General features: G+C 46.2%; 1 protein-coding gene and 1 long non-coding RNA gene across 7 annotated transcripts in view; one reads left to right on the forward strand and one right to left on the reverse strand.

The window, feature by feature from the left end:
* The window catches only part of SAMD11 (sterile alpha motif domain containing 11), a 258,540-nt gene that overhangs the window by 145,162 nt on the left and 91,893 nt on the right, over window positions 1-21,485 (reverse strand). For 5 of the 6 annotated variants that reach the window (XM_068916039.1, XM_068916040.1, XM_068916042.1 and 2 more), the window contains exon 1: window positions 11,588-11,724. The exons of the other annotated variant lie outside the window; for it this stretch is intronic. The gene's annotated coding sequence lies outside the window, so the exon portion shown is untranslated. Of the gene's footprint in view, window positions 1-11,587; window positions 11,725-21,485 lie in introns of those variants that run through there. 6 annotated transcript variants of the gene reach the window in all.
* Window positions 1,707-17,520, forward strand: LOC138061830 (uncharacterized). Its single transcript, XR_011135802.1, has 4 exons — window positions 1,707-1,831; window positions 10,952-11,289; window positions 11,627-14,200; window positions 15,597-17,520. It is a non-coding gene; the product is annotated as an uncharacterized lncRNA (long non-coding RNA).

Genomic DNA, 21,485 nt, shown 5'->3' on the forward strand with positions numbered 1-21,485 from the left:
GGAGCTCTGCGAACCCTGGTGCAGCTGCAGACAAGTAGGCAGCAACAGGACTGAAATACAGTTAAACAATAACAAAATAATATTTACTTTGCTTCTTGTATTCCCTTCAGTCCACGGAGTTTTGGTCAGGATGAGAGAGAAAGTTCACTCTGAGACGGAAACGTTTGCTCCCTAGTTCCCACTTCTTTTGAACTGGCGAACACATTGCAACCAGCGCAGAGGTTTCAAGTCTGAAAGGCACCTTAACAATAGCGGGGACTTAGGCTGTCAGGAGCAAGACTGAATTGTGAGTTGCTTACCCTTGCAAGAGAAATGTGAGTTGCATGGCTGTCACATGTGGGGACCCTAGAGTTGCACTGCTGGAACTGATTTAAATGCCGACTCTTCTGAGGAAGAACACCACTGAGCAATTCTCCACTACCTGAGGAGCAGGCTAGTACAGAAGGTAAAGCTTGGACTGGAATCCCACTGTCACAAACTCAGAAGCAAGAGCATTTTCCCCATATGTTGTGGCAATTCTCCACAAGACAGGGGCGTTTCTTCCTGACAAGTCAACCAATAAATCAGGCCTTTCCCCGATGCTATGGTGTTCCTGTCACATCATTTAGAGCAGACTCATGTCACAACCCCAGACACCAAGTCCAGGGAGGGGCCCCAGTCACACTGCCCACCGACAAGGCAAACAAACTCCTCGGGCACACAAGAAATTTGCATGCAGAGAAACAAACAAACTGAAATACGGGTAAAACGTTAATGAAGACCTAGTAAGCGTTAAGAGATCCTTAGATTAAAGGCACCCTAGGAACATAACTCCACCAGTAACAGCAGATAAGGTCAGCCTAGGTATTGCATGTATTTTTATCTTAAAAATCCAACTTTCCATACAGAGACTCAATAAAAATATAATCAATGTAAATCACATAACAGTATCACCACGTGGATTTGGAGTCGTTCTCCTTGAAAAACAGTACACTGCACGGTTGCAAGGGTGTGCCAGAGAGACACAGGTCTGACCCCGTTCTCCGGTCCAGGTTGTCCACTACTCGAGCTGTGCACACACACGTACACCCCCAGAGCCCTCCAAAGACTATCCCAGGCAAATTTATGGTCTCGCTCTCATCATTTGACCTATGGGCATGAGCGAATGCTGAGGTGAGCTACAGCCCCATCCTTCTGCAATCCCTCTTCAAGCTCAGCTCTGCCTAGCCACAGAGAGGCTAACATCAAGAACGCAAACGGAGAACGAGACTGGTCACAACGGTCATTGGGCATAAGCCCTCTCTGACCTCTGTGTGAAAACATGGCCTATAGTCACCGAGAAGTCTGAAAACCAGATTTCTCCCCTTGGCTTGAACGGACTATGCATCGGGAGGGGATGAGCTTGTTTGGGCTACTGGGAGTTTCAGCTAACCAGCAGACAACGGGGTGATGAAGGCTGGGATGGTCTGCCCTAACTGCATGTCTAGTTCCACCATCGAATAAAACCAGAGAAATGTACAGATTGGATGCCTGTCCGTCTAACTCAGCGCCAGACTGCTTTTTAACAACCAGCTTTCTTGCAGCCGTCAAAAAAGCCCTTTCTCCTCTGCCTCTCCCTGGCCCAGCACCAAACGCCCCCGGAGACACCAGCCCCGATGCGGGCGGACAGGCGGGGCGAGAGGCGGCCCGGGGCTGGCGCGGAGCGCAGCACTCCTGGCCGCCCGCCCGGCCGCTGCTCGGGAACCCCCCGGCGGGGCCCCCGCCGCCGCCGTCGCCGCCACCGCCGCCGCCGCCGCCGCCGCGGGTTGCTGGCAGCGGCCCCGGAGCCGCAGCGCTGCCGCCGGGGAGAGAGGTAATAAATAACCCGGGGAGCGAGGCGCGGAGCCCGGCGGGCGGCGCAGACTCTGACCTGACAAATACCCACTGGAAAATCATCACCTCCCGCCCCCGGGAGCCTGGAGCCAGCCCCGGCCCGGCCCCAGACGGGGGGGTGGCTGCGCAAACACTGGGGCGCGCAGGAGCCAGCCGGCCGCGCCGCCCGCCCCGCAGCGCCGAGCCGAGCCGCGCCGCGCCGCCGGGGGTGGCGGCAGCGGGGGCGGGCGGCGGGGCCGCCGGGCCGGGCGGGGCTGGCTGCCGGCTGCCGGGGGCAGGGCAGCGGGGGGGCCGCTGCGCGCACACACACGCGCACACACACGCGCACACACACACACAGACACACACACACACAGACGGCCTCTCGCTTCGCCTTTCCCGGCCGGGCTGCGGCGGCCCCGGGCTGCGGCGGCCCCGGGCTGCGGCGCTGGCCGCCTCCCCCTGCGCTCGGGGGCGCGGGGAGGCCGCTGCCCCGTCCCGCCGCGGACGGGCTACCGGAGCCCGCTGCCGGGCGCCCCGTTTGCCCGCACCCGCCGCTCAGCCTGGGCTTCCCGCTGCGCCTGCCCCCCCCCCCCGGCCTGCTGGGACTTCTGTCCCACCGGTGCGCACCCAGCCCCAGAGCCTCCTCTCACCTGCGCGCCACGGGAAGACAGCACCCAGTTTCCCGGGGGTAGCGAGGAGGAAAAGGGTGGGGGGTAGAGAGGTGCTTTATTTTGTGCTCTGTGCAATAAAGTGTGATTATAAAGAGTATAACAGGGAGCATGGCTTGCATTCCAATTGGCGGAGAGCCTGTTGTTATCCATCAGGGAACTATTTATTCTCTAGCCTTACCGATGCTCCTTGGTCAATAATGAAAAGGGTGGGGGGGAGAAGTAGTTGAGGCCATTATAAAGAAGCAATCACATTACAGGGAAGCAGCAGCCCCCTCAGAATCTATGATTCCCTTAGGTCATGTCTGGTGCGCTCAGACCCCTGGCCACCGTCAGTATTTACCCTGCATCATTAACCCACCAAACAGTTTTTGCTTGCCAGAAATGACTGATTTCGCAAGCCTGATGACAATCATCATTCAGGAGACAGAGCAGCATGCCCGCTGCTCAACTATCTCCAGTGATATTTAATAAATAAATAAAATAGCTGGATGGTTGACCGGTTCCTCAAGAAAAGGGAAGAAAATATGTCTCCGTTTATTGTGATTGAATATTAGCTGCTCCCTAACTCTGACACTTATTCATACATGTGACACGCACTTACGCTTGCCCTAAAGCTCCATTCAACTCGCAAAACATCATTATTTATTGTTTGCATTGCTGTTACGCCTCAGAACCTCCAGGACCGTATTGTGCTAGGTGCTGCACAGACAAAGGACAGAAGAGTCTTTGTCCCAAACAGCTGATGCACTCTAAGACGCTGCTCTTCCCTGCACTATTGAATTGCACATGAGTTTTGTCAGTGTTTCAGATAGGATCAGAGTCAGGCCAGAGCAGCTTTAGAAACTCCTGGCATCCAAACTGGGTGCCAGATCAGAAAACCCAAACGCAGTACAGAAGCCTAAGCTTGGAGTTTTTTTTCCTCTGTTCTGCCACAGGGAGCTGGTTGCCGTTGAAGGTTTCGGTTAACCCCTCCTTAACTCCTCCAAGACATCATTCCGTCAAGGGGGCTCCGCAAGCCATTAGGGCTGCATACAGATCTGACCACCCAGGAAAGATTACATATGCCAGGGAGACAACTCGTTCTAATGCTCAACCTGTACGAAAAGCAAGTTTCCATGATTTCCCCATATGAAACAGCATTTCGCATCGCTTACTGCTGTACTCCCAACCCCAAGGTGATTCTCAAAAGCTTTTTCCCCGATTCTGCCTTGGACCCATTTCCCCAGCTAAGATTATCCCTCATTGCCTACATCACAATCACTTAAATCATGGGCAGTAAAGGAGGAGGAGGGTGGGGCATTGTTGTTTTCATGGTTGTCATGGGTTTCCCATAACACACACAAAAAAATGACCCTCCTTGCCATGAAAAACATCATCTCTGGGAAATCCAGATTTTCTGACAACTTTGCCACTTCCTTTGTGCATTCAAAAAAAAAAAAAAAAAGTCCTAGATGTGTTTATGAAGCACGGCAATGAGGGAGGGACAAGAGTGCAGGAGGCCAGGAGGCCAGGGATAGCGCAGCTATGGTTGAGGATGGTTCATGAGTCCTTGGACCTTCTGGGGCAGAGCTTGCACACCAGTTCGCAGCGTGAGGAGAGTACAAAGGGGAAAACAAACACTGGGGCACACAAGGAGAATCACAGTCACCTCAAAGGAAATAGCAACATTTTCTTAGGGAAAGATGAAGGGTTCTCTTACTCCTATGGTCTTGCATCTTCTCCCTTTTTTTTTTTTTCTCCTGTTACCTGCTACAGTCTTGACTGGAGCCCAAGGACTGGCCCAACCTTAAATCCCAATGTGGATGAAACAGTAAGGCCTGGGCCATACAAATGTAAAGTTCATACATTTTGAAAATATACTTTTTTTTCCAGTGAAGACAAAAGGTCTCAGGGAGTGGAGAGTGCAAGTTCTTGGGCTCCCCAGCTACTAGACCCTTCTGAAAGTCTCAATTTGAGACAGCTCCAGTCTCCTTTACATTACTTTGAAGATTCTGGTTCTAGCCTGCAGAGCAGGTTCCTTCTTTCACTCTTCTGGTTTGGGGAGCTAAGTCATTCTGTTACCAAAGAGAGGAGAAAACTTCCAGGGTTCTGGAGACATGGCACTTCACTTCTCTAGGTCCTTCAACAAAGCAGCACAACTGACAAAACCAGGCACCTTCTTGCTCAAAACCAGGTGACAAAGTTTTGAACGTTCTTTCAAATGAACACTGAAACATTACTGGCAACTTAAAAAGCATCATTTGCTTGATCATTGTTATTTACACATGTTTCCAAAATGTAATGCTGCCTCCTGTTATGTTTAAATCTGTGGAAACAGCCCTAAATTGTGAATCCTGTAAGAGCAGCACTGAGCAAAGCTGATGTTGTAAAGCAGCCCAGGAAAGTTCCTCCCCATCCAGAAAAAGGATCAGCCTCCTTTACGGGCAATCATTAAATGAATCTCTTTTAATAGATAAGATTAAAGTCAAGATCTAGAAGAATAAACAGGAGAGGGAGAGACATTGTTCCCTCACTGCCAGAGACAAGCAACTCCTATTGACACTGTGGGGAGTTACTCATACACAGCAGTAGAGGAATCAGGGACCATAACCTTGGATAAAAGCCAGGCGTGGTACAAGAAAACCAAATCCATTGCTGAAGCCAAGAAATGAGGCTCAGTATAGCTTAGAAGAAAAGGTAGACTCACTGCTTGAGGAGAAAGCTGTGTTTCTTCCCCTGTGCTGGGATGCCTATTTTCTTGCCATGTGATGCCTTGTGTAAGCTCTTTTAGGGGCAGGGGGTATAAATCATAATAAAGCCATGGCATGGCATATAAATCATAATAACGAATAATGATATGTAATAAGGATGAATAATATTAAGAGAGGAACTGTGTGTGAGAGAGAGAGCATGCATGCATACACACACATGACCAGACAAACAAATGCAGAGACACAGAAAAGTAGGTTGTTGCTGTTTTTCAAAGTGGATGGTTTTTTTCTTAGTAGATATTTTGCTGTCAGTATATGGACCCCAGCCCCTTTTCAGCCCCCTATTTCCCTCTTCTCCGTGCCCTGCTGCACATACAAGGACAGTGAACAAACATGTGCAGGTACTACACTACTCAGAGGGTCACAAACTGACATTACAGTGGGAGTTTAAAAATACCCAGCTCCTACAGCTACTGTGTCTGTCTGTAAATAAAGCTTTCGCTCTGGTTTGGGTTGCATTATGTCACGTGAACAAATCAAGGAGCAGGTGTTAAGCTAACCACAAGACACAACTGGCCCTTTCCACTGACACTTCTAAACAACCTAGAATAACTCTCTGCAATCCACACTACCCCTATGTTCCTTATCCGCAGAGGCCTCTGCTATCTTCCTAATAAAAACTGATTTTGTCCAGAGAGCATGTCTTGAACAGCAACAGAGATACTAACCTGCTGGAGGAGTATTTGCCTGTTTGGGTAAGAAACGGTTTCCTGAAGGCTAGAAGGAACTACAGGTTTTGTGTAACCTCATTCTTTCCAAGCAGTTGCAATAAAGAAAAACCAAAAAGCTGCCACCTGCATAGCCCTAAATACCCATCCTCGTGCTGCCGAGTAAAGCAAAATGGAGAACACAGGAACAAATTGGAAGAGACAAAAAAACCTCAAGGAACCTGCAACATTTGCAGCAAGGAAACAGAAAGGAAAAGCCCCCGGAAAGGCCAGCAGGATGCCCCATTCTTCATGTAAAAACAATGCGTTTATGCATAAAAGAGTCAGAAAGACAGGCCCATGTCTGTCTGCAAGGGGTGGTAATAAGGAAGGAAGGATGAATAAGCGAGGACACAAAGAGAGTGGTACTGGGAGGTGAGAGGTTAGATGTGCGTAGGAGTCTTTCTTTCCTGACCTGTCTAAGGCACCTGGCAGATTGTTGGAGCTATTCAGAAAATCACAAGAACAGTAGTGCTGGGCACTTGAACTAGTTTTAATAGCATGCAGAGTTTGATGCACTTCCCCAGTCCCAGGATTTATCAGGCACGGTTCTGCTGCTTCCACTTCTAAAGCAATAAAGCTCAAAGTGTTAAAGAAACAGGTTGCTCTTTTTATCTCCTTTGTTCTGTGGGACCTTTTAAATCTGAAGCTGTCTGAGTGTGGGAGAAGGCTCTGCTGATGGTCTACTACCTGACTTAGGTGTTTGGGATTTTTTTTCCTCACCCTTTCATCCTGCTGGTTGCACTAAAGTAACAAAGCAAGCTGTCCTCTGAGACAAGGGGAATCCTCTCCCCCCACACCCTGCCCAGCCTCTGACACTCCCAAGAACCATTGGTAAGCTGTGTGTACTGCTGTGTGGGTTTTTTTTTTCAAAGTGCATTTAAAAACCCAAGGTGGGTAAAACTGGTTTGGTGAAAGTCCATAACAGTCTATAATTATAAAAGTATGAATGAGCCTTGTAAAAAGTGGGAGAAACCTGACATAAAGGAAAAACTGGCAAGCCAGGCCCCCACGCTACAGGAAATCCAGACGCAGTGCTATAACCCATAGGCATCTGCTAGCACCCCCTGAGAAGCAGATGGAAACAACACCATGAGAGGTTCTGTCCGCGCCTGGAAAACATCCCTGCACCTTTATCTCTATCTGTGAATGCAGGTTGAGTAGCTGGGGGAGAGTAATCACAATTTCAGTACAATTTTAGTGCAGGTGAGAAGGACCAGACTGCTCAGGTTGGAGAACCTTGACCCTCTTTTGAATTCTCAAAGTTAGGGGAGCAATATGGCAAACCTACCGCTAACACTATTCTGCCTTCAGAGCCACACTACTAAGGTGTACAGCTCAGCTGTAGGGGAACAAGGAAGTTTGCTATATGCAACCCAAATCTTGGCCTCTCTCAAGAGGCATCTGGCAGAGCTGCAAGTTGATGCTAATTACAGAACTAGATTTGGCGATCCTATTTTACTCTGTATGGATGTGTCTGTCAATTCACAGAGAAGGAGGGAAAAAATGTGTGTTAGAGAGCATGCAAACAGGACCTTCAGCCAGGGCTAGAGGATAAGATCAGACTAAGAAACAAATTTCCCAGTGCTTTAACAGTGCAGCAACCTAGCTCCTCCTTTCAAAGTCCTTCCCCCTTACAGGTAGATTCACAATTCTCAGCTCCTTGCAAAGACTGATTATTCTATTACCCATGGACTAGCCTTTGAGTGTTTTGTGTTTGGGTCAACTAATTCTCCACAAAGAGCCTGATTATGCAAAAACAGCAGCATATCTGATTAGCCAAAGGTAACTGGGTGGGTTGGCACACTTAACAGAGGTGACTAAATTGGGGCTACTGGTCAAAGTACATCCAAAATGATTTACTGGCAGAGTTAGCCTGTTCTAGTCTAGTTACAATAAAACAGACTTCCCAGTCACTGAACATTAGCCACAGAAACAGCAAAAGGGAAAGGTTGCTTAGCCAGTTACAAAATGTGTATTTAAAATGCAGATAGCCCACACTGAAATCCAAGAAAAATATATTTATCATTATTATTAACAATAATAGGAATAAAACCAGTTTTAATAGCATGCAGGGTTTGATGCATTTCCCAAATCCAAGAATTTATTAGTCTTAAGCCTGTGTGTTTATTTGTTTTTCTCTCTCCAATCCTGCCCCCCTCTTCCAACCGTCTTGAATTTTTAATGCACACTGTTTCTAATGTCAGCCGTTTTTCTTGTAAAGGTTTTTTGACATAACTTTATATTGCTACATCCTTTTGTTGTTGCCATTCCCCATCCTTGTTAGAGGCTCCACTCCCCTAATGAAGCTCGTCTCCTGCCAGGATAATAAAAGAAAATAGATCCGGGCTGAAGTGAGCCAGGGTGAGGTGTGTGCGTGTGCGTGTGTTTGATTAGAAATAAGGGTGACACAAAATAAGCCCAGTAACAGCCTGTTCTCCAGGGACTCCCATGGCTGTTCCCCCACATCTGCACAGTATCTTACATATGGTGAGGGAAGGGTATGTATGTGTACACACACATAGTTTGTTCAGATCTAATTCCATATACACACACCAGTAGTGTGGAAGGACATGCTCAAAAGACATAATGCAGGGGCCAGAGCTGTGGGACTTTCTGTCATATAAAAGAAACAGGACTCGACATAGTCCAGTGACTTCGTGGTCCCTAACTTTTTGGGGTATCCTTTCAGTGCTTCACAGTAACAAGCTGCTAATTAACCCTATTCAGTAGCTTCCTAGCCATTTTCTCTCTTTTCTTTTTTTTCCCCATCCATTTTCATGAGTGTCTAATAAAATTAGATGGCACCTTACTCCTGTTGCCAGTCAAAAGCACAAACACAACTATTTTCGCAGCCCAGGAAATGCCAAAGATTTCTGCTAATCTGCCTGTAACACCCCTTTCCAGCACAAAACTTCTAGAAGCACAAATCTGTTGGTGGCATGTACATATCGGTCCCTTTCAAGCAGCAACAGCCGCTGCAAAAATATATTGTGGCCTGTGCTAAAGACAAGAGCCTCATCAACTCTTCAATGTCTCCCAGCCTCAGGAACAGCCTTCTGCGCTCTTTCAGGGCAATACTTGGTCTCACAACCAGCTAGGAAAAAAACCCTAACATCCTTCTTTCTCTTCTGTCCTTTCAGAATGAAAAACTTAATGTCTTTATAACAACTTTCTTCAAAGGTTTCTAACTACTTGCACAGGCCTTTGTTAACTAAGCCTCACAACCCCAATGCGGAGTGGAGTTGTGGGAGGGAGGTGGTCAGTGACGATGCCTGTCTTACAGACTGATAAAGAAAAGAGAACTTAAAGCTCCTGGAGACACAAAGCAAGGAAGTGGCAGAAGCAGGGAAAGACCTTAGGTGCTGTGACACCCCGGTCCTTCCTCTTTCTGATACACAACAGCTTCTCCTCCTCCACAGCTCCTCTGGGAGGCAGAAGGAACCTCCAAAGCACTTTGAGAAGCTCATCGTGATCAGTGCTAAACAAGAGAGGCAACAAAAACCAAAGACCCCTAAAAAACTCATCGACTGCCATTTCAATTTATCCCCCGTTCTGTATTCCTGCTTGCAATATTCAATTCTCTTGTTTCCACAGCTTCAAACATGCTTTTCAGCATAGAAAGCGCAGTATGCGTACACTCTGCATGCTGCTGGCGAGAGGCAGAGCGCCAGCTGTTTCCCCAAAGGTACTGGGAATCAGGCCTGCCTGCTTCAACTGAAAACTAGTTTTCTAGTCCAGCAGTAGCTGGGATACAGCTGTACTGTTAACATAGGGAAACGGTACTCTGGTACTTCAGAAATAGCAGAACAAACAGAAACAGCAAAAAGCACTTTCAGCACATAGGAGCCCACCTCTCATTTCAGAAGTGTTTAGACGCTTTGCAGCATGAGTCCTATTCAGAACGTATATAAAGCAGTGACGATGGAGGCTGGCTATTGGTATCTCTCCTTCCCATAAGAGAGCATATAGTGAAAAATAGTAATAGGTGAGCCACCGTTTGTCTGTAGAAAATGCCTCTTCAAAAGATGTTCACTTGAATCAGTCAGAAATTTGAAAAAGGGTCCAGCAATGCATGTATATGTAGCCTGAGCCCAAGTGTACTGTTAAAGATTCCTAATCCTCTTGGATGCTTTGGAAAATCAGATACCTATTAGCTAGATTCAAGTGCAGCAATATTATTTCGGGGACTAGTTTACTGCACATTCTGACAGACACAAAGAGGACTGGATCTCTGGATGAAATAACAATGAGTGAAGGAATCTGTTTTGACTGTTTCCACTGGGATATCCAGCTTTCAAACACATTAGACACATTAACATGAGGAGAACCTCTACATATTTGTGGCTTTCAACATCTGAAATATTTACAGCTATCTACAGCTCTGCTTAGTTGACTGTAGCAATGCCATATACTTTAAAACTCTAGAAAGCCACATGTACTTCTTCCTATCAGACAAATTCTAAAATTCAAAAATCAGAGTCATGAGGTCGGGGCTAACACAGTAATTCTAAACTGAAGAGCTTAATTGAAATTTCAGATGGAAATGAATCTAGTCACCTCTTATTCCCTAATTGATTTTGATCTGCTTTCCCGCATAGTGATAATTTCTGGCTTGGTTAGTGATGTCTGCTTTAAAGAAGGCCATAATTATGATGTCTATGGGGAACTGTAGGCACGACAGAAGCAATGGCATAGCTCTTACTAGACCAGAAAAGCAGGAGTGACTAGGGCTACTGACAGGCTCCAAGAACAATGACAGATCAGTAAGGAAAATACTTGCAGCATGCAAGATCTGATTCTATTTTGTGCTTTCCCAGCTGTACTTTCAGAGCTATGGAAAAATATCCAACAAATTTTTATAACTAGAACACCATTCACTGTCCTTCTTCCAGACTTCTGGCTAAAAATCCCAGAAGCAGTCTCAAAACAGAAACACAAATACCTGCAAACTGATGGGGTAATCTAACTCGTGGCTTTTTATCCTCAGAATCCAGGAAAGCAGACTGGAGTAGAAGTAAAGGGCAGCTGAATTTAGCAGGCTTTTAAGGAAAAAAAAAATATTTGCACGTCCCTGCATATGCACAGAGCAAGTATTACTATCAAACAGGTCAAAATGATCAAGGCACAGTATCTACACACAGCCTAGAGATAACCAAGCTCTGGGAATGATGAAAGTGCTGTTATTTCTACAAAAGGACATGTCACAGTTGCGTGAAGTGCAACCAGTTTTGACAGAGCAGAGTAATCCGCAAGATCAACAGCCTGCTTCATGACATGGGGAATCCAGGATTGATGTGGCTCTTGGAGTAGGAGCATCCCAAAGAGGTAAGCTGTTGGCTTGTTTCCTCCTGAATTTCTCACTTCACTGGCTAATGCAGAGAGGAGATCAGACAAGAAGGTGTTCAAAGGGTGGATGCTGGTAAGATAAGAACGCGCGTGCATGAAAGGGTGGGGACTGTTTTGTCCACAAAAGAATGGTGGGGATATTAGGAGAGTCAGAGAGAGATTTGGTACTCAGGGGCTCATTTTCGGACCATCTAAATCCCCTTTACTGCTATGTCACCAATTTCCAGAGAGCTATGATTTCCTCCATAACAGATCTCTCCTTTCCTCTGTAACTAACCTGGGTGTCTCTGCTGGATTCTGACATGTTCTCTTGCAGCTGAACGGCTGGTCACCCCTGGAGCCTGCAGGAGTCACAGCTCCCAGATGACACCAGCTCACCATGATCCAGAAGTTCTTCTTGGAGGACTTGTCACACTGAAAAATGGCAGAAAGGTAAACGTCAGAAGGAAGCATTTGTTGCTCCTGGCATTCTCTGAATCCAAAGTCCACTGAGCTGTTGAACCTATTGATAATCAGGACAAAATTGGCTTGGACACTGGCATATTGCTGAAAACCAAGATGTTACATCACCCAGGCAGCAGTTACAGTCTATAATCCAAGCCAATCTACCTACCTTTTCATCTGTCCTCATCTGCACTATCCTGTCAAGCTTGGAAGCTAACTATGTGAGCATTATTCAGTGTCTGCCCGAGCAGTTTCTCTGTACTTGGCATCCAGAAGAGCTGAGATTTTGCAACATCATTGGTTCACCCCCTTCTTTCTCACAGACAAAGCCCTAAATGCAAGCCATGAACAGTGCACTCTGTGAATCTCACTCTAGGATCACCGTGACCAATGCAGAACAAGGTGTTATATTGTACCTTACATTCCCCAGTTAGGAGCCCCATTCCTCAGGAGCCATTATTATGTCCTTTTGCAGAGCTGTGAGCCAATGCATGGGAGTCTAACAAGCTTTACAACAGTGGCTGAGCACTCCAGATTTTTTCCAAGACAACTGGAAGCCACTGTGGAGCTGAATAACCCAAATGCTTCAGCAGGATTATGGAGAAGCAGCAATGGGAGACTTACCTAACTGACAATTACACAGAACCAGCAGTGGCCAGTGTGCCTCAGCAAGAAAGGAAGATAAAATCCCTGCCCCAGAGAGTCTACAAATTAATGGCTAATGCAAATTTCTCTTTTCACACTGTACCGTACTTTTGACTACAGGCAACTATTCTTAGAGATGGCAGGACACTAGATCTGCACTCTTCTGAATAATGGGAATTTTCAAATGTCATTACCAGTTCTGCTCATCAGTTTCCTTCCTATACTGACTTTGAACAGGAATCTACAATTCATATACCATAAACTTTGAAGAAAGCAATACTTCAGAGAGGATCTGAAAATTTTAAGTGGGATCTATCTTGCGTCTGAAACACACACCACCTCTTTGTAACAGGACTGCACACTTGCTATCTTTCTGGACAGCATCTAACATACAATTATTTAATGCTGATAGCAAATCACAGTAACAATTGCCCAGTGTGTCTTACACATAGCAAGGGTGCAGCGGGAGTGTGCAGGGTTAGGCAGCTCCCTGCAAGTCTCTCCCAAAGGCAATAAACATCCTGCCTTATAAAGACACTGTGCTCACCTACTTTTGAAAAGTATTTTCACCATATAGGTGAAAGCCCTAATGAGACCTCCTCCAAATCTAAACCAAAATGCCCGTCCCAAGGCAAATTTTGATCTTGGACAAGAGAGAGCCATGAAAACCACAAAGGAAATTAAGACAAAACTATTGGATTCACAGAGACTCACTCCTGTGACGGGTGGCAGTATGAAGCCAAAAAGAGAAAGAATGAGTCTTTCATGGATAGATGGATCACAAAAGGGGAGAGGGCTATACAGCCAGCAGCTCTGAAGGGAAGATGATATTTTTTCCCTTTGGCTGTCCTGAATAGACAATGAGACCAGTAGTGTTATGATATAAGGAAAACAATGGACATAACAGACAGAGGCATGGCTGCACTGTCTGCAGAGCAATTATTTAAATGGAGGAAATCCATACAAATAGGGTTTTGGGGGTGGGGTGGGGGGGGGGGATAGTGTTTTTTTTTTTTTTTTTTCCCAACAGACTGCCAACAGAAGGGCAAAACATAACTCCACTGAAAATATCCTATTCACAGAGATGCTAAAGGACACGCAGCAGATTCATAGTGACTGCATAGCACATCCCAGCCATCTATGCTTTTAATGCTTAGGAGGTACAGGGTGTGCTGTATTAATATGCAAAGTGTGCCTGCCTTCCCAATTAAATGGAAAATGCTATGATTAAAACCAGTCAGAAGATATTAGATGGATAGTGCTGAACTATGGGCTTTATTTCCTACACATAGAAGCCCCACAGGAGTGCTGATGGAGTACATGCCAGGGAGATTACCAACGGCGAAACAGAGCTGGGAAAAGAAAAGCCCTTGAAGAAGCAGGAGGGGGAGAAAACGAGGAAGCTATTTACCGGAGGATTGAATTAACATAGCACCTCATCCTGGTCTCTCAGACGCGGGCCCTCTGGGCCACACATATCTGGAGGGAAACCAAGCACCATGCTCGCAGAAGCCAAGTCTTGGCACATGATTTTGAAGGAAGAAGGCCGCAGAGGCTGAGTGAATCATAGGGTAAGGGCCAGAGAGCCTTGAAACTCATAGCTACGCAGCCTTGAAGCAAAGCTCAGCGGGGACAGGGCTCTCCTGTGTCCCCTCTTTCCTCGTTAACATCAGCACTTTATCCCCTACCACCTCACTGGGATGGAGAAGTAAACAGAACAGATAACTACAGCATGCTGGATAATTTACAGTTAAACCCATGATGATGAGAGGATAAAACAGGAAACATTAATAACGGATCGGTGAGTCCCCTTTGCCCTGCTGTGAAGGGCTTACTCTAAATTGCCCAAGCGGCTTTAACCCTCCCGGCTCTGCTGTGCGTCTCAGCCCCAGGCCATGGCGCTGGTTCCCCCCACTTACTCTTCCTTTCCATCTCTGAGCACTGCTACGCCCTGCCACTGACGCGCTCTGTGCCCGTGTTTCATGACTTGCATTTAATTAACAGTGATGGCAAAGTCAGGTATATTTATGAGGACTTCTAATCCTCACACTTACATTTCAGTTGCTATGGGTTTCCTTCCAGAGTTCGCTCCTTTTCTCCCACCCCCACCATGTAATGTGCACCAGAATAAAGTCTAATAAATTCTGCTATGTAATTGGTTGTATATTTTAGGAGTCCATCTATCCTAGTGCTGTGAAAACAGAGGCCTTCAAAAAACTACTGTAAGGACAGAAAACCCTGGAGGAGGGGAGTCCAAAATACTTTGTTTCCTCAAATGACTGGTACTAAATTGCCACAGGCGCAATGTTGGAATGCTGAGAGGCGCAGAGCCAGAGCCAGCGGCAGCTGCGGTGTCGCAGGACTGCACTTGAAGGACAGCAATTGCCAGAAGTTGCAAGTCTGTCTAGAAGCGGAGTTTGCTGTCCTATGTTGCCTGTCCCAGAGCCACAGAACTCCTAGTGGGCCTAATCAACGGGCACTTTCTGCCTGCCCAGTGTACAGTTCAGGGGAGGTCGAGTTAACATACCCGATGTATGCCAACGCAATAATTTGGGTTCTGGTAGCGCTCTCCTCTCCTAACACCCCAAAGACATTGAAAAGCCCAGGAAACTCTAAATGACCTGCTTCCTCCACAAGCAGTTCTAGAAAGGTTGGGGGAAGGTCTCCACGTTTTGAGAGTACAGAGCTTTAGCTGCTCCTCCTTAAGATGGGATTCCTTTTAGCAGCAGCATGTCCCCAAGAGAAGCCACACCTAGGAAAGGGTGCACATTACCTCTACACTGACAGCTTAGCTCCAGCATGGGTTGGCAGTGCCGTCTGTAATGATGACGCACTTTACTGACTTACTGCCTTAACAGAGGTGGTTGCAGCAGGTAGGTTGCAAAGCGCGTCGGGGCTAGCTGTGTTTGAGGAAGCCTGCGCTGCTGTCTGCTAGACCCCTTCTGGAGATAAAGAAAAGAGCAATGTTCAGCACATTGCAAGAGTACTAAATTAAGTGGGGGGGCCGGGGGGATAACATGTATGTTATCTAAGGGACCAAGGCCTACAATTGGGGAGGGTTAAAAAGGTGACGGCTGTGTAGATGAAAGTGCTGATGATACAAGAATATTGCATGCTCTATTTGAGGAGGCAGCTGCACCTAAAATATTAGAAATACCATCAGCACCTCCAACTAATCATGGGACTTTCTTTTACAGTGACCTGTAAAGAGGAAATATGCATACACAAAAAATGATCCGACCTGCATTAGGACCACAATTCTCTACTGAGGACAACAGGAATTGTCCGTATGCAATGAAAGCACTGACAGATGGGCCTGCAGATGCATCACCACCCATAACTCACCCTGAACAGGTTCAGCACGTAGTAGGATTTACCCATTGTAATCTTTCTTCACACAAGGAAACCCTTCTTCATGAATACCCCCATCTGACATCAACACAGCAAAGTCTCCCTTCACATCCAAACTCCTGTTGACCCAAAGAAAGTTCAAATCCACCCATTCCCTGCTGAATCTGAATAATCACTGTAAAACAAGAGAGATGGAGATATCAGACACACAGATTTTTTTCTAGGTTGCTCATTTAAGTAGAAGAAGAAAAAGACAGAACAGAAGAGGGAGTAAATCCATAAAGTTGGCACATATGCTCCCCCCCCCCCCCCCCAGAAATGCACAGAATTATGGCCAAAAATGCATGCCTGAATGCCATTGCACAAACTCTTTTATTTTTCTATCATTTCTCCACAACGCCAGAAGCTAACACCCCTTAATTCAGAATTTTCCACGTCCTAAGTTTATGCCCAACATTAATGTTATTTAAACATCACCTTATTTTTTCCCTTCTTCCTCCTAAGAATTTCATGCTGGGTTTCTTTTTCCCCCCCATTTTTTAATGACAGTTTATTAAGAAAAGCTGACTGTTCCTCCGCTTCGTCTGCTGGAACAGCACTGATGAATAAAAAACCCACCTCACAGGAGACAGTTTTATTCTGTTGATCGGAAGTCTGCCAGCCCAATTTATGATTGGACATAAGATCTCCAAATCTGAATTTATGTGTTGTAGTATAACGACAGGTCAATGAGATTAAAAGTATGTTCATGAGAGAGCTGTAAGGCAATTTGAGTTTCATGGTTCTGCAGTGATTGGGCATTCAGTCTAAGAAAACCTGCCTTAATAAAACACTTGCAGTCCCCGTGAACAATCTGCACATTATTCATTATTGCAGCCCGGCTGTGGTCGCCTTCACCAACACCCCCTTGCTAATAAAAAAAGGAGAGCGAGCGAGAGAGAGCAAGAGAGAGCGAGGGCGACACCGAGAGAGAGAGGGAGAGAGAGGGAGAGAAAGCAAAGCAACTCTCCCCCTCCTCTGTATTCAGATGAAGCCATCAGGGAGACAGTGCTGTTGATAACAAATGGGCTGAATTAACAATAGAAACACTTCTCTTCCTTATCATATGGTTCACACAATCAAAATGGGGAGGGGAAACGAGGGAGGAGGAGGAGGAAAGTCTAAGCCTCACAGTAATAAAAAGTCTGTACATATGGGTCTCCCCCACCAGCTGAAAAATACATGGACTAAACACAGACCAGCAGTTTTTATTCATATAAGGAGAAATTTACTTCTCTTTAAGGGACCCTGTTTATTGCAGAAACCCCACCCTGTAAACTTTAAATACAGGGCTTAAATGAGGCCTAGCCAGGTCACACAGGCTTGCGTCGGTCATATGAATCAGAGCAAACCTGCCTAAATTCTAGAAATGGGCCTCACAGTAGCATTTGGATCTAGGCCCAAAAAGCCTCATTGTTCAGAACACAGGCTTGGTTTTCAGGTCTTAGGGGCTGGTTTGGCCCCCAAGTAGGAGGCAGCAAGTCACGCAAACTTTGGGTTCAGATTCAACTATCCCCCAGGATTAAACCCCAGTCCCAAGATTTGGCTTCAGTATGTTATCATGATAATGGTCAAGTGAAGCTCAGATCTTGATCCAAGTTACCCAGGGGCTCCAAGTTGTTTGCTGCTACGATTCTAGTTCACTCTGTGCCTCCCTGCAAACAACTGCTAGCTCAAGCCCAAATCAAACTCCTCAACTTGCTTTGGCATCACACCCAAACTCCTAAATACTCTCACCTCATACAGGAACTCTGCCTCCCCTTCATGTGACACAAAGCACCATATAAACAGAAGGGAGCCTGCAACAAATCCAAAAGTCATCATATTTCCTCTGTAAGAGGTTTCATTCTTCTTCCATGTCTCTTTTCTTTATTGTCATAATAAAACAATTTTAATTCAAGAAAGATCACAGATGTAATCATTTGCTGGTTGGGAAAACGTTCCATGCTTTGTTTCCATATGGACTCTGTCTAAATGAACCAAATTCCCCATGTTCCTTTCACCGTACAAGCCCAAAGTCACCTTGCCTGATTTAAAAAGGGCTGAGAATCCACAACTCTAGTATACTTCAGTAATTGCTCCAGGTGCCCAGCACTTCTGAATATTAAATGCTAATGCTGAAAAACTAGAGCAGAAGCATATGGAATGCAGTATAGCCCTGAGGACACGTGAAAGAGCTGAGGAAAGGAGCCTGAAAAAGGACAGGGCCAAAAGGAAATGACGGAGATTTGTTATATTTCTCTGTACGTTTTCACAAATAAAGGTTCACAATACTGCAGTTTGACTACCCCAGTCATCATGCAACAGACTCCCAAATTCAGGATCCCTGTGTATCTACAAAGCAGCTAACTGCTGAAGGGCCCAGACAATTTTTGTTGAGTAAACCCATCTCCAATAGGCCACAAGATACCAGGACATTCCTGCTTCATCGTTGTTTAATCTGTTCTGTTGTCAGGCAGGGCACCGGGCCAGTAAAAGTTCCCTCTGCCTCAGCTTCAGGGGTGGAATGGTTTCAGAATTTATACAAATAAAAGAAGAAACGAAAAGCGCCGGCAGCACCAATCTGATTACAGAGTCATTTATTTTCTGGTCGTTAATAATTTGTGCAATAAAAGATTGCGTGCCTTTCTGAGTTAGTAGGAGTTATTGGCACAAATTTCCCTCCACACTGGTGTGAGTCTGTGCTTGGAACATAAATTATTAGTTTCTTATCGCACTCCTCCTCATTTTTCATGCTGCCACGGCTAGATCGCCAGAAGCCAACCCCTCAGCGTCGGTCTTATTTCATGCTGCAGGAGAGAGGCGGCAAAGATGGTTATTCCATCTTTAATTACACCAGCTTACTTGTGTATTGCCTCTCTCCCCACTCCCCCTCCCAACCTGAATACCAGCAGGAGCGTGCACTGTATCGTGTCTGCGTGTACGCCACTGCCTGTGGAGTTAGACAGGTACTCTGCCATCCGCCAACTACGTTTCTAATGAAAGCACTGTTTGTTGACAACACTCGAAGCAAGGAACTGACAGGCTTCCACCACCCTGCCAGCTTCTATCAGATATCTGTCTGGAATACTTGCAAGAAAGTTGCATGAGTGCATCTCCACAAACCACCCCGCTAGCCCCACGTTTGCTAGGCACAGAGATGGTGTTGATAAAAGAAGAATGGAATACGCACCGTTCTCACAAGAGCCGAAGGCAAGTATTGCCAAACACAGAAACCTGGGTATTTGTGCCACCCAGCAACAAAGGGAGTCCTATGCAAGATGGCTATATCCCCAATCACAGGGCAAGAGGTTTGGCATCTTGGCTGTAGCTGAGGAAATGCTGGGGCTTTCTTTTCCTGACTTCCTATAGCATCAAGGAGATGAAACATAAGAATGCTTCAATTGTTCTTTCTGTAAAATGGATGCTTCACATCTTCCCAAAGTACTTGGAGTTCAGTGGGTGACATATGCTAAGCATTAAAACTTACTTAAAAGCTATCAAAGCATCCTTCTCATGTCTCTGATATACAGTGCTGAAACAGGCTTTAGCGATGCTAATTATGTTGTTAAAAACAGCAGTTCACATTTATACCACACCAAAATTACTGGATGACTCCATATTTGAGTCTCATGGTTTTCTCCATTCAATGTGTCTCTTTCAGTTGCGTCCCAGGATCATTTGTACCAACATCTGCTCAACTTCAAAGGAAGTCCTGAGAAATTCAGACGATGGAGCATGTCTGGCATCTACAAACATGCTTGCCAAGAGATGAGCAAAGCATCTACATAAGCTTCTGCAGATAAGGGGAATCACGAGGTGCAGGACTAGCTTTGCCTTCTCTTCACTGAAGGGCAACTGCCCACCAGTTGAGAGTGCTTTTCTACGCAGAACCCCATCATGGTGGCCTTTGGATCCACGTTCTCTTGCCCTATCCTTACACACTCCACTGGCAACTCAAATCACTCCTCTGGTTGCAGCCAAAGCCCACTGCCCTCCCTCCCGGATCCTTTTCAGGCTGCATACTTGGAATGCCAGATACCTGCTGCATAAACCAGTTTGTGGGAGGCCAGAAACGACTATGCGTACTGGAGGCGTGTATTTCAAAGGGCATATGAGCAACAACCTCTAGCAGAGCTGCAGGCCGGAGATCCCAGGCAGTTTTACTCAGCTTTACGGAACTCTTTCTTCTGCCAGTGTGGCTAAGCACAAGCAGCCCTGTTGAGGCCGGATGGTGCTTATCAATAACAGAATGATGTGACATGCTTAGGGCACCCCTGTGTACATACCTATGTTACAAGGAACACATGTTCCTCTGTTCCAGAAGGATTTATAATGGGGGCCTTGAGCAGGAGTAGCACACACATAAGGGTGCATTGTCAGTTCAAGAGTGATTGATGGCTTGGTGCTTGGCACGTCTCTGGTGATTATGCCGCACTGGCGAGTCACTGACCATTTCAAAATGACACTTATGTCTACAGGGTAACATCCAGTATGTCCACAGTACACGCTGTGTTCCAAATGTCCATCCTGAATTCCCGTGATTTGCTGAAGGTGCGGCACGAGGGCTCTGTTTCATTGGGTTAAACTTCTGTCGGAGAGAGAACAGCCTTTCCCCCACCCCACACGGTATAGTTAAAAATCTCGCTTGCCACCAGCACGTAACAGAGCTGCAGAGAAGCACACCATCCTCATCAAGTATAGCAGGATGCCCACCCCACGGTAGTTTAGGAAGCCCATGTGCTGCAGAACATCCCCCAGACTGCTATCGAACTGAAGTATGGCTGACACACAAAACCCCAGTCTACCCACTGCTACCTCACTGAGCAGTTATGCTAGAAAACTCCCTGCTCAGCGCCACCCTGGAAAAGAGTGAATTTACGCTGGAAATGTTAAGGCAGGAATGACTGCAGCTGCAGCCATGTTGCAGATATAACAAGCACACATTTAAGACAGAAAAGGAATATAAACAAAATAGTTGCATGCTTCATCACTTATCAAACCTGTCCTTAAAAAAATTCAAAGTCAGGAACACCAGCATCACAGAACCTCTTGAGGAGAAAAAGATTTATAGCGCACAGTAGCGACCCCTCTGGTCTGTCACAAAATGGCACTAATGGAGAGAAGAGAGAATCCTTGCACCAGAGGAAGCAGTGATTTTGCACTGTGTAAATGCTCCCGGCTACTGGACACAAATCCTGGGCTACCAGACTCACGCAACTCATACCGTTTGCCATTACTACTCCGATTTCTTCCTAGCTCCCAGCTTGGGCTCTCTAGTTTAAAGCTGCAGACCAGGCTACAAAATCCATCTCGTTCTTTCAGACATCAAGGACTGAGATCATGACTGGAGGCAGGTACCAAAAAGCGACTGAGCAGAAGGTTTCGTGGACGAAAAAAAATTGAATAAATAAAGGATGAAACAGAGCCACCCACATTCAAGCCCAAATTAACTGTGATGGCCCCTGAACAAGGCATCTCATTTATTGCATTTTAGAATAAAGGCCAATCGACCCTTCAGGACCTAGGGTGACACTCACCCCATATCCTGGGAAATTTATTGAAGTCTTGAGAAAGACAATTTTCTATCCTTGGAGAGAAAAATACTGCAAAACACTTTAACAGAAGTCTTAAGCTTTCACCAGGATCTCAGACTGTCTTGCAATCTTTGCAGCACTAAAGGACAGTTCCTGAGTGCTCCTACCGGCGTATCTTCA

Source organism: Struthio camelus, chromosome 21, assembly GCF_040807025.1.
Source record: "Struthio camelus isolate bStrCam1 chromosome 21, bStrCam1.hap1, whole genome shotgun sequence".
In the NCBI taxonomy this organism is placed as follows: Eukaryota; Metazoa; Chordata; class Aves; order Struthioniformes; family Struthionidae; genus Struthio; species Struthio camelus.